The sequence below is a fragment of the Capricornis sumatraensis genome, unplaced genomic scaffold (genome assembly GCF_032405125.1).
Source record: "Capricornis sumatraensis isolate serow.1 unplaced genomic scaffold, serow.2 scaffold15, whole genome shotgun sequence".
Lineage (NCBI taxonomy): Eukaryota > Metazoa > Chordata > Mammalia > Artiodactyla > Bovidae > Capricornis > Capricornis sumatraensis.
Window position 1 is genome coordinate 1093402 of NW_027184626.1, and position 12301 is coordinate 1105702.

Consider the following 12301-nt stretch of genomic DNA (forward strand, 5'->3'; position numbering starts at 1 on the left):
TGAACTCTTTTCTCACTTTGCAAAAGTCAAAGATAGTCCCTGCATTTTTATTATTTCATTGAAATCCAAATATTATTTTTCCATTTTCTAACTTGTTTTCATCACAGTGTGATCAACTGTTGTCAAGAAAGGAAAGGTTAGATTTATCAATCAAAGTTTGATAAAGGCCCTCTAAATAATTGAACCCTCAGGAGAAACAATCCTCATGTATTCCTTTCTGTTGCTTCAATATCTTCATCAAAAGTTATTTCAATATGTTTGGTTGTGTAGCAGAGATTCTGTGAAGTGCTTATCCTCCTCAGAGGTCCAGAAAGCCTGCGAGTCTGTGGATAAAGGTGGGTAAGGAAAGAGAGACAGGGAGGTTGGAGAGAGACTTGATGCTGAGATAGGACAATGTTCTAAAACCTCCTTGGGTTGAAGGTAGGGGAGCAGAAATACCCATGAGTAATCTAGAATAAAAGTTAAATAATCAAAGAGATGAACACTATGAAGGAATATGGTAACTTCCCTCCTAGAAATAAAAGTTATCCTTACTAATTCTCTTCCTTTTGCCCCAGAAGAGTGTTAGTTAGGTCTTGAGAGGGCTATTATTGGCAGAAATGGAAAAGGCAGTTTGAAGAGACCAGCTTGGAGCAGAGAGAGCAAGAAACCAAAGCCAGTAGATGGAAAGCAAACTTCATGGAAGTCTCCAACTCAATCTCTGGGAACTCCAAGTCCAAAAGGGCCCGCATGGGAACTGAGGAAGACTGGCAGAGAGGGCAAAGTTACACTGAAGGTACAATGTTTATTATGGGATTGAGCTCCTGAAAGGCCTTCCAGTAGCTTCAGACCTGTTCAAGACTCCTTCATGTCCTGCTGGTTCCCAGTGAGTGGCTCACTGCTTCAAGACCTCTTCTCTAGGCTAAAGAAATATTTGTAATATACCCTGCCTGTATTTGGTACTTTGGCACGCCAGACAGGGAAACTTGATCTATTTTCAAATTCTGACGCTTTTACCCCAGCCCTGGAAATGCTGCAGGCAGCCAGTCTCAGCTAGAGGGAGCCACTTAGCCCAGGGTCGCATCACCCTTTCCTACAACGCCCTGCATCCAATGACAGATGTAAGAATATAAAGGTTAAGACATCCTCCTGAAGGGGGACATCCTCCTGCATGGGACATCCTCCTGAAGGGGTCATCTCATTTTAAGAACTCTCCCCCAAAGGGTCACCTGAGGTTTCTTGAGGCTGCAACACAGCTTTACTTCTACCTTTGCCCAATCTGATGTCCTTTTTCTTCCATCCATTGTTGATTCCAAGAGTTGTCCCTAGTTAATCTCTTGGATATTAATCACTGCCTCAGAGTTAGCTCTGAACATAGTGGCATTTATTTACGATTTGGAGGGCATACCTAGGCGTTGGTGTGACGCAGCACCAAATTGCACAAAGATTTCCTTCTGTTTCTCTCTCTCATCTCTGTTTCCATTTTCTCTCTGCTAGATTAGCCAGGGGACTCCCAAGTTCTTCATTCTGTAGTCCTGGTACCAAGATTCTCCTGGAAATTATAAACTTATTCGCCTTCTACATCAAGTACTTCTTATTTTTTCCCTAGCAACATAAATCATTCTTAAAAGGAATTAGAGTGTCAAATCTTAAATATATTTTAGTTTCTCCACCGCTTTATATATTAAATGCTCTTTCCCGAAGACTGCTTCTGACATTGGCCTTCACTGTGCTCTCAAACAGCCTCATTTGGAAGCTACTCATGTTTCCAAATGATGCCTTCTGCTGGTCTCCTGAAGTTCTTAAGTATGCCCTGCCTCCACCATTAGGTATCGTTCAGTAGTTGTCTACCTCAAGGTAATAGGGTATCTTTTGGAAGCTTTATTCTTTTATCATTTACACACACATACACACATACATATATATATATATACATATATATATATATATGATTACATATATAATTCTAATGCTGAAGCATCTATGTGACCACAGCTTTATGTGCAGCCCACAGCTTTTGCTACAGTATATTTTCATTCAGCCTGGTTCAGTCACTGAGTCGTGTCTGACTCTTTGTGACCCTATGAACTGCAGCACACTTCCCTGCCTATCACCAACTCCTAGAGTCTACCCAAACCCGTGTCCATTGAGTCAGTGATGCCATCCAACCATCTCATCCTTCACCATCCCCTTGTCCTCCTGCCCTCAATCATTCCCAGCTTCAGGGTCTTTTCAAATGAGTCAGGTCTTCACATTAGGTGGCCAAAGTATTGGAGTTTCAGCTTCACCATCAGTCCTACCAATGAACACCTAGGACTGATCTCCTTTAGGATGGACTGGTTGGATCTCCTTGCAGTCCAAGGGACTCTCAAGAGTCTTCTCCAACACCACAGTTCAAAAGCATCAATTCTTCTGTGCTCAGCTTTCTTTATGACTATAAAGAACTCTCACATCCATACATGACTACTGGAAAAACCATAGCCTTGCTAGATGGACCATTGTTGAGAAAGTAATGTCTCTGCTTTTTAATATGCTATCTAGGTTGGTCATAACTTTCCTTCCAAGGAGTAAACGTCTTTTAATTTCATGGCTGCAGTCACCATCTGCAGTGATTTTGGAGCCCAGAAAAATAAAGTCAGCCGCTGTTTCCAGTTTCCCCATCTATTTGCTATTAAGTGATGGGACCAAATGCCATGATCTTCGTTTTCGGAATGTTGAGCTTTAAGCCAGCTTTTTCACTCTCCTCTTTCACTTTCATCAAGAGGCTCTTTAGTTCTTCTTCACTTTCTGCCATAAGGGTGGTGTCATCTGCATATCTGAGGTTATTTATATTTCTTCCGGCAATCTTGATTCCAGCTTGTACTTCCTCCAGCCCAGTGTTTCTCATGATGTACTCTGCATAGAACTTAAATAAGCAGGGTGACAAAATACATCCTTGACGGACTCCTTTTCCTATTTGGAACCAGTCTGTTGTTCAATGTCCAGTTCTAACTGTTGCTTCCTGACCTGCATATAGGTTTCTCAAGAGGCAGGTCAGGTGTGGCATGCCCATCTCTTTCAGAATTTTCCACAGTTTACTGTGGAAACAGCAGAGTCCCACAGAAATAAATCAAATCCAACACACACACAAATAAATCCTAACTCATAAAACATGCATAATAATGAAAAGAAAATAACATTCACTGGAAATAAAACAGAAAAGAGTCAAACAAACCTTTTATCAAAACAGATGATTAGTACTAACATCTCAACTTAAATCACATGAAAACTTAACAATGATGTTTCTTTTATGCCCATTATGTACACTCTTATTGTATTTGGTTATTGTTCGTGTAGTCTGGAAAGATTTCAATCAAGACCAATTGTTACAGCCTTCAAAATGTGAAGAGGTGAATAGAGTAAGAACAGAAAAAATCTCAGTGCTTTTCCCAGAGAGTCTTAAGAGTAGAAGAGACCATCAAGAGGTTTAGGAAGCCTAGACAAATAGAAGTGGGACAATAATAGCTCTGTGTATTATCTATTACATTTTCTTTTATTTATTTTAAAAAAAAATTTTTTATTTTTTTTTAAATTTTAAAATCTTCAATTCTTACATGTGTTCCCAAACATGAACCCCCCTCCCCTCCCTCCCCATAACATCTCAGTGGGTCACCCCATGCACCAACCCCAAGCAAGCTGTATCCTGCGTCAGACATGGACTGGCGATTCAATTCTTACACGATAGGATACATGATAGAATGCCATTCTCCAAAATCATCCCACCCTCTCCCTCTCCCTCTGAGTCCAAAAGTCCGTTATACACAGCTGTGTCTTTTTTCCTGTCTTGCATACAGGGTCGTCATTGCCATCTTTCTAAATTCCATACATTTTCTTTTAAAGGATTTCCCCCCATTTTTATCTCTCTCATTTTTAATAACCTCTTAGGATTTCATCAGTTAAAATCCATTTATTTTTCTTTTCACATACATTGGCACATAGTTTATTGTTCCAGTACTGATTCATAATCTCAGACTGCTACGACTGAGGATGTTAACAAATATAGTAAAACAGCCTCTCTTGTTTCTAAAAGTATATGAAAATTTCCTTTTATATGAACTTGAGGAAAACAATACTGTCTGTTAATAACCTGTCATACTGATTTCTTCCAAGAAATATAAAACATGTGCTCCAACTTCCAAAGCCACAGTATCAACTGAGGCGAATCCAAGCAATCCAGTTCAGGGACTGAGACAATGGTCCAGGCGCCAGTTCCAGCTTGGACTAGAGGAATGCTTTTGTCCAGCGTGCACATGGAGTCAAGGTCCCTCCACTGTGTATCATGTGAGTTTGACACTGAAAGGGTTGTTATGAAAAGATATGGTTGGGGGAGATCCCATGTATTTACTCCAACTTGAAAATACCAGTCTTCTCACTAAAGTTCATCTAACCAGATTATTTACATGATAGCATAAATTCTTTGACAAGTCACTTCTTCTGGTCTAGCTTTATCTATGTAGATAGGAAAATAAATACCTTTACAGTTTAAGTCTCTATTATGCTAGAAAATAGTTAAATATCAGAGCTCCTTACCAGAACTCTCAACTAGACAGAGCCATTCACAGAATACAGTCTATGTGCTAAACTGAAATGAAATTCTGGTGAGACATTCATGGTCTTCTCTCAGCAAGGGACCAAGGAAATTCAGAAAAAAAGAGTCATTAAGAATACTTTCTCATCGAGTTGTGTTACCTAGAGTCATGATATAAATTCCAAATTCATGGCATATTATTTAGAGGGTCTTGATACTATTCTCTTTGTATGTCAGATATACATATTTTTTAACCAGAGATTTAGGAAATATATTTGATTTGTAAAATATTTTTGATTTCTGCTTCCCTCTTAAAATGTCAAAGAGAAACATTTGCCCTCTTAGAACAAAAAGTTTAATAATCTGAAAAATTATAACTCCTACTGAAACCATGAGAAAACTGGGCTTGTAAGGCAACCAAACAAGCGAAACTCAAGGGAAGACAGGAGTCTGCATGGTAAGATGAGAAGTGGGTAATTGTTTGGCTGGGATGGATGTCAGATATTGGATCCCACAGGAGGTACTGCCAGAGGAGAAATGAGCAGGAAGAGAGACCCTCTCTAAGAGACAAGGGAAAACCTAAAGTTGAGGGGGAAACATTGAAAACAAAACTTCTGACAAACCAGCCCACATCTTACATGTAACACTTTACTACAGTAATTTTAAAACTAGGATGTACTACGATAACTATAACAACAAAATCCAAAACTAACTCAACTCCTGACAAGATTAACTAAATGTATATAATGAAGGTCTGACCAAAAAAAAAAAAAAAGAAGATATGCCATTAGTATGAGGTAATACTAATTACCTCAGTCTCTACTGTCTTACAACAAATGTTCACCAAATATAAGATATGCAAAGAAGTCAGACCAATCAAAAACAACATCATGTCAAGTGATAAAGGATTACACACACTAGACTCAGAGATATGATCCCAATATTTGAGTATCAGACAAAGAATTAAAAATAGCAATGATTAATATGTTAAAAGATCTAGCTGAAAAATGGGCAACATACATGAACAAGTGGAGAATTTCAGCAGAAAGATGAAATATATGAGAGAATGAAAGACAAATAATCCAAAAGAAACATATACTAACAAAGATGAAGAATCACATCAATAGACTCATCAGTAGGTTTCACAAAGCTAAGGAAATAATTACCTCCAAGATACATCAATAGAAATTATCCACACAGAAACAAAGAATAAAACATTAGAAAAAAAAAGAGCATCCAAGAGCTGTGGGAAATACCAAAATTGTAAAAGAAAACAGAGATAATGGAGAAGAAAGACTTGAAGGGATAATAGTATAATTGAGAATTTTCCAAAATTATCAAGATAATAACCATAATTCCCAGATCTCAGAAAACACCAAGGAAAATAATTACCAATGTACAAACACTCACACACACATGCCCCATTATAATATCAGACAAAGTAGACTTAAGAACAAGAAATATTACATTATGGTAAAAAGTTCAACTCACCAAGAAGAAAGTGCACAGTTCTAAATGTATAAACGCCTAATACCAGAACTTTAAAATGCAGAGAAAAAAAATTTCTAAATTATAAAAAGGGAAGAGAAAGCCACAATTATTGTTAAAGACTTCAACACTCTTCTTAGTAATCAATGAAACAAATACACAGAAAATCAACAAGGATGCAGAGGATCTGAATAATATATCACCAATTTGGCTTAAATGCATTTATACAAAACTTCACATAACAATAGTATATAACACACATTCTTTTCCAGTGGACATTCACCAAGAGACCATATTCTAGACCATAAAATACACCTCAGTGAACGTAACATAACTGACACCATACAAAGTTTATATTGTGATTCATTCACCAATGAATGTCTATTTGGCTATCTGCTAGGTCTCTGATAGTACCTTGATGATGATACTAATATTCAGTTCAGTTCAGTCTCTCAGTCATGTCCGACTCTGCGACCCCATGAATTGCAGCATGCCAGGCCTCCCTGTCCATTACCAGCTCCCGGAGTTCACTCAAACTCATGTCCGTTGAGTCGGTGATGCCATCCAGCCATCTCATCCTCTGTCATCCCCTTCTCCTCTTGCCCCCAATCCCTCCCAGTATCAGAGACTTTTCCAGTGAGTCAACTCTTCGCATGAGGTAGCCAAAGTGTTGGAGTTTCAGCTTTAGCATCAGTCCTTCCGATGAACACCCAGGACTGATTTCCTTTAGAATGGACTGGTTGGATCTCCTTGCAGACCAAGGGACTCTCAAGAGTCTTCTCCAACACCACAATTCAAAAGCATCAATTCTTCGGCGCTCAGCCTTCTTCACAGTCCAACTCTCACATCCATAAATGACCACTGCAAGAACCATAACCTTGACTAGATGGACCTTTGTTGGCAAAGTTATGTCTCTGCTTTTTAATATGCTATCTAGGTTGGTTATAACTCTCCTTCCAAGGAGTAAGCATCTTTTAATTTCATGGCTGCAATCACCATTTGCAGCGATTTTGGAGCCCAAAATAATGAGGTCTGACACTGTTTCCACTGTTGCCCCATCTATTTCCCATGAAGTGATGGACCAGATGCCATGATCTTCGTTTTCTGCATGTTGAGCTTTAACCCAACATTTTCAGTCTCCTCCTTCACTTTCATCAAGAGGCTTTTTAGTTCCTCTTCACTTTCTGCCATAAGAGTGGTGTCATCTGCATGTCTGAGATTGTTGATATTTCTCCTGGCAATCTTGATTCCAGCTTGTGCTTCTTCCAGCCCAGTGTTTCTCATGATGTACTCTGCATAGAAGTTAAATAAGCAGGGTGACAATATACAGCCTTGATGTACTCCTTTTCCTATTTGGAACCAGTCAGTTGTTCCATGTCCAGTTCTAACTGTTGCTTCCTGACCTGCATATAGGTTTCTCACGAGGCAGGTCAGGTGGTCTGTTATTTCCATTTCTTTTAGAATTTTCCACAGTTTATTGTGATCCACACAGTCAAGGCTTTGGCATAGTCAATAAAGCAGAAATAGTTATTTTTCTGGAACTCTCCTGCTTTTTCCCTGAGCCAGCAGATGGTGGCCATTTGATCTCTGGTTCCTCTGCCTTTTCTAAAACCAGCTTGAACATCTGGAAGTACACAGTTCACGTATTGCAGAAGCCTGGCTTGGAGAAAATTGAGCATTACTTTACTAGCGTGTGAGATGAGTGCAATTGTGCAGTAGTTTGAGTATTCTTTGGCATTGCCTTTCTTTGGGATTGGAATGAAAACTGACCGTTTCCAGTCCTGTGGCCACTGCTGAGATTTCCAAATTTGCTGGCATATGGAGTGAAGCACTTCCACAGCATCATCTTTCAGGATTTGAAATAGCTCAACTGGAATTCCATCACCTCCACTAGCTTTGATCATAGTGATGCTTTCTAAGGTCCACTTGACTTCACATTCCAGGATGTCTGGCTCTAGGTGAGTGATCACACCATCGCGATTATCTGGGTCATGAAGATCTTTTTTGGTACAGTTCTGTTTATTCCTTCCACCTCTTCTTAATATCTTCTGCTTCTGTTAAGTCCATACCATTTCTGTCCTTTATCAAGCCCATCTTTGCATGAAATGTTCCCTTGGTATTTCCAAGTTTCTTGAAGAGATCTCTAGTCTTTCCCATTCTGTTGTTTTCCTCTCTTTTTTTGCATTCATCACTGAGGAAGGCTTTCTTATCTCTCCTTCCTATTCTTTGGAACTCTACATTCAAAAGTTTATATCTTTCCTTTTCTCCTTTGCTTTTTGCTTCTCTTCTTTTCACAGCTATTTGCAAGGCCTCCTTAGACAGCCATTTTGCTTTTTTGCATTTCTTTTCCATGGGGATAGTCTTGATCCCTGTCTCTGGTACAGGGTCACAAACCTCCATCCATAGTTCATCAGGCACTCTATCTATCAGATCTAGTCCCTTAAATCTATTTCTTACTTCCACTGTATAATCATAAGGGACTTGATTTAGGTCATACCTGAATGGGGTTGTGGGTTTCCCTACTTTCTTCAATTTAAGTCTGAATTTGGCAATAAGGGGATAGGTTTGTGCAAATGGTTTTGCATTGTTGAAATTTGCCATTGGTATTGGAATACATTCTAAATAAATGTGGTTATGTTATACATCATTTTAATGTGCATTTATCACTATTTTTTTTGCTAATGACTTACTACTACATACTACTTATTTTATATTTAATTTAGACTATGGAAAGCTCTGAAAGAGATGGGAATACCAGATCATCTTACCTCTCTCCTGAGAAACCTATATGTGGGTTAAGAAGCTACAGTAGAACCCTGTATGGAAAAACTGATTGGTTCAAGATTGACAAAGGAGTATGACAGAGCTGTCTGTTGTCACCCTGTCTGTTTAACCAATATGCTGAGCACATCATGAGAAATGCCAGGCTGGATAAGTTACAAGTTGGAATCCAGATAGGCAGGAGAAACATCAACAACTTCATATATGCAGATGATACCACTCTAATGGCAGAAAGCAAAGAGGAACTAAAGAGCCTCTTGATGACAGTGAAGGAGAAGAGTGAAAGAGCCAACTTAAAACTAAATAAAAAAAAAAAAAAAAAACCTAAGATCATGGTATCCAGTCCCAATACTGCATGGCACATAGAAAGGGAAAAGGTGGAAGTAGTGACAGATTTCCTCTTCCTGGGCTCTAAAATCACTGCGGATGGTGACTGTGGCCATGAAATCAGAAGACAACCATTTCTTCGAAGGAAAGCAATAACAAACCTAGATAGTATGTTGAAAAGCAGAAACATTACTCAGCTGACATATGTCCATATACTCAAGGCTATGGTCTTCCCAGCGGTCACATATGGTTCTGAGAACTACATCATAAATAAGGCAGAGCACTGAAAAATTGATGCCTTCAAACTGTGGTGCTGGAGAAAACTCCTGAGAGTCCCTTGGACAGCAAGGAGATCAAACCAGTCAATCTTAAGAGAAATCAATCCTAAATGCTCATTGAAAGGACTGATGCTGAAGCTGAAACTCTAGTATTTTGTTCATCTGATGCAAACGGCTGATTCACTGGAAAAGTCCCTCATGCTGGGAAAGACTGAGGGCGGAAGGAGAAGAAGGCATCAGAGGCTGAGATGGCTGGATGGCATCACCGATGCAATGGATATGAACTTGAGCAAACTTTGGGAGATGGTGAGGGGCAGGGAAGCCTGGTGTGCTACAGTCCATGGCTTTGCAAAGAGTCAAACATTATTGGGCAACCGAATAACACATGGAAATGATGTTAGACAAAAAGCAAATTTGAATGACTTTCTTATTTGGGTTCAAACTGGGTCAAAAAGCAGCAGAGACAACTCACAGCATCAACAATGCATTTGGCCCAGGAACTGCTAATGAACAGACAGTGCAGTGGTGGTTCAAGAAGTTCTGCAAAAGAGATCAGTCTTAAGATGAGGAGCAAAGTGGCTTGCCATCAGAAGTTAACAATGAACCAATATAATATTGTAAAGTAAAAAAATAATAATAAAATAAAATAAAATCTGAAAAAAAAGAAATTAACAATGACCAACTGAAAGGATCATCAAAGCTGATTCTCTTATAAGAAGTTGCCCAAGAACTCAACATCAACCATTCTACAGTCATTTGACATTTGAAGCAAACTGAAAAGGTGAAAAAGCTTGATAAGTGGGTGCCTCATGAGCTGACTGCAAATTGAAAAGATCATCATTTTGAAGTGTCACCTTCTCTTATTTTATGCAGCAACAATGAACCATTTCTCAATTAGATTGTAATGTGCGACGATAAGTGGATTTTATACGATAACCAGTAACAACCAGCTCAGTGTTTGAACAGAGAATAAGCTCAAGAGCAATTCCCAAAGCAAAACTTGCACCAAAAAATGGTCACGGTCACCATTTGGTGGCCTGATCTGCTACAGCTTTCTTAGTCCCAGTGAAGCCATTACATCCGAGAAATATGCTCAGCAAATCGATGAGCTGCATGGAAAACTGCAAGGCCTACAGCCAGTGCTGATCAACAGAAAGGGCCCAATTCTTCTCCAAGACAACATTCAGTCGCATGTTGCACAACCAACACTTCAAAAGTTGAACAGTTTAGACTATGAAGTTTTTCCTCATCCACCACATTCACCTAACCTCTCACCAACCAACTACCACTTCTTCAAGCATCGGGACAACTTTTTGCAGGGAAAATGCTTCCACAACCAGCAGGAGGCAGAAAATGCTTTCCAAGAGTCTGTCAAATCCCAAAGCGTGAATTTTTATGCTATAGCAATAAACAAACTTATTTCTCACTGGCAAAAATGTATTGATTGTAATGGTTCCCATTTTGATTAATAAAGATGTGTGTGAGACTACTTACAATGATTTAAAATTCACAGTCCGAAACCATAATTATGTTTGCACTGAACTAACAATTTGCCTAAGTCACAAGCTTCAACAAAATTTCCAAGCAATAAAAGATTTAATTAATGCCAATGAGGAGCTTATTCTGGAAGTAAAGACTATAGCTTTATCACCCACAACTACTACCATGTGTATTGTTGAGTGAGGCTAAGAAAAATTAAAGTTATGTGTGTGCTCAGTTGCTCAGTCATGTCTGACTCTCTGCAACGCCATGGACTATAGTCCACCAGGCTCCTCTGTCCATGGGATTTTCCAGGCAAGAATACTGGAGTGGGTTGCCACTTTCTACTCTAGGGGATCTTCCCAACCCAGGGATAGAACCTATGTCTCTTTCATCTCCTACAATGGCAGGCAGATTCCTTAACACTGTGCCACCTGGGAAGCCCAAATACTAAAGTTGGTCTCTGCTAAAGCTACTTTGGAGAGATTCAGGCTTCCTCTCCACATCAGGATTCAGAATGGAAACACCAAGTGTTCCATGTTATGTCCCTATCTGTCAGCAACTCTTTGGTTCCTCAAACTACAGCACTCACACTGCATAAATGATTGGTCTTTTGGCTTTTCACAGCCTGGCTATCACTTTAGGTGACAGTTTGGACCTGGGATACTATAGTCCATTGTACAGACCTCACATGTCAATGCAAAAACTATTGGGCTATACTGTGACCATGCTGCCACCCACACTTATTCAGGCTTGATAGCACTATGGCCATATCCAAGCTAGCTGGTAAAATAACTCATCTTCATCTTGATGGCAAATTTTCTTACAATGTCTGAAGCAGCTCCTATTGGCTATTCTGAAATTTGCATAATATAGGAGGCAGTATACATGCCAGCCGGATTCCCTGACCACCAGGTGACCTCAATACATTTGATAAACATATTCATGAGGGAGAAGCATTTCAGTCCAACTCACCAACACAACCAGATTTTCACTTCAGTCACACTACTGACCTGAACTTTACTGCCAGTGACTAGCGCTGCTCCTCTCTTGTTCTCGGCTTGGCACGGTGCTAAGCTCCCACTGCTCCCTTCTACCTCTACTCCTCGAGTGCACGCTCTCACCTCCTCAGGCTATGGCACTTACACCCAATGGAAGCTTACCTTTAGCTCCTTTCTGAATTCACTGGAGGAGAGAATGCTGTCTTCATCTTAGCTACCTGTCTAAAGCCTTTCCCGACCCATCTCCAGCATGTCAGTCTCTGCTGCACCATATTTTCTAAATCACACAAATGCAGTGACACCATGCCTATGCTCAACATTGCTACAAATGAGTGTCAGTGTTTACAACAGGCTATCCATGCTATGGATAGCACCAAGATCAAATCCATACTTATTTATTA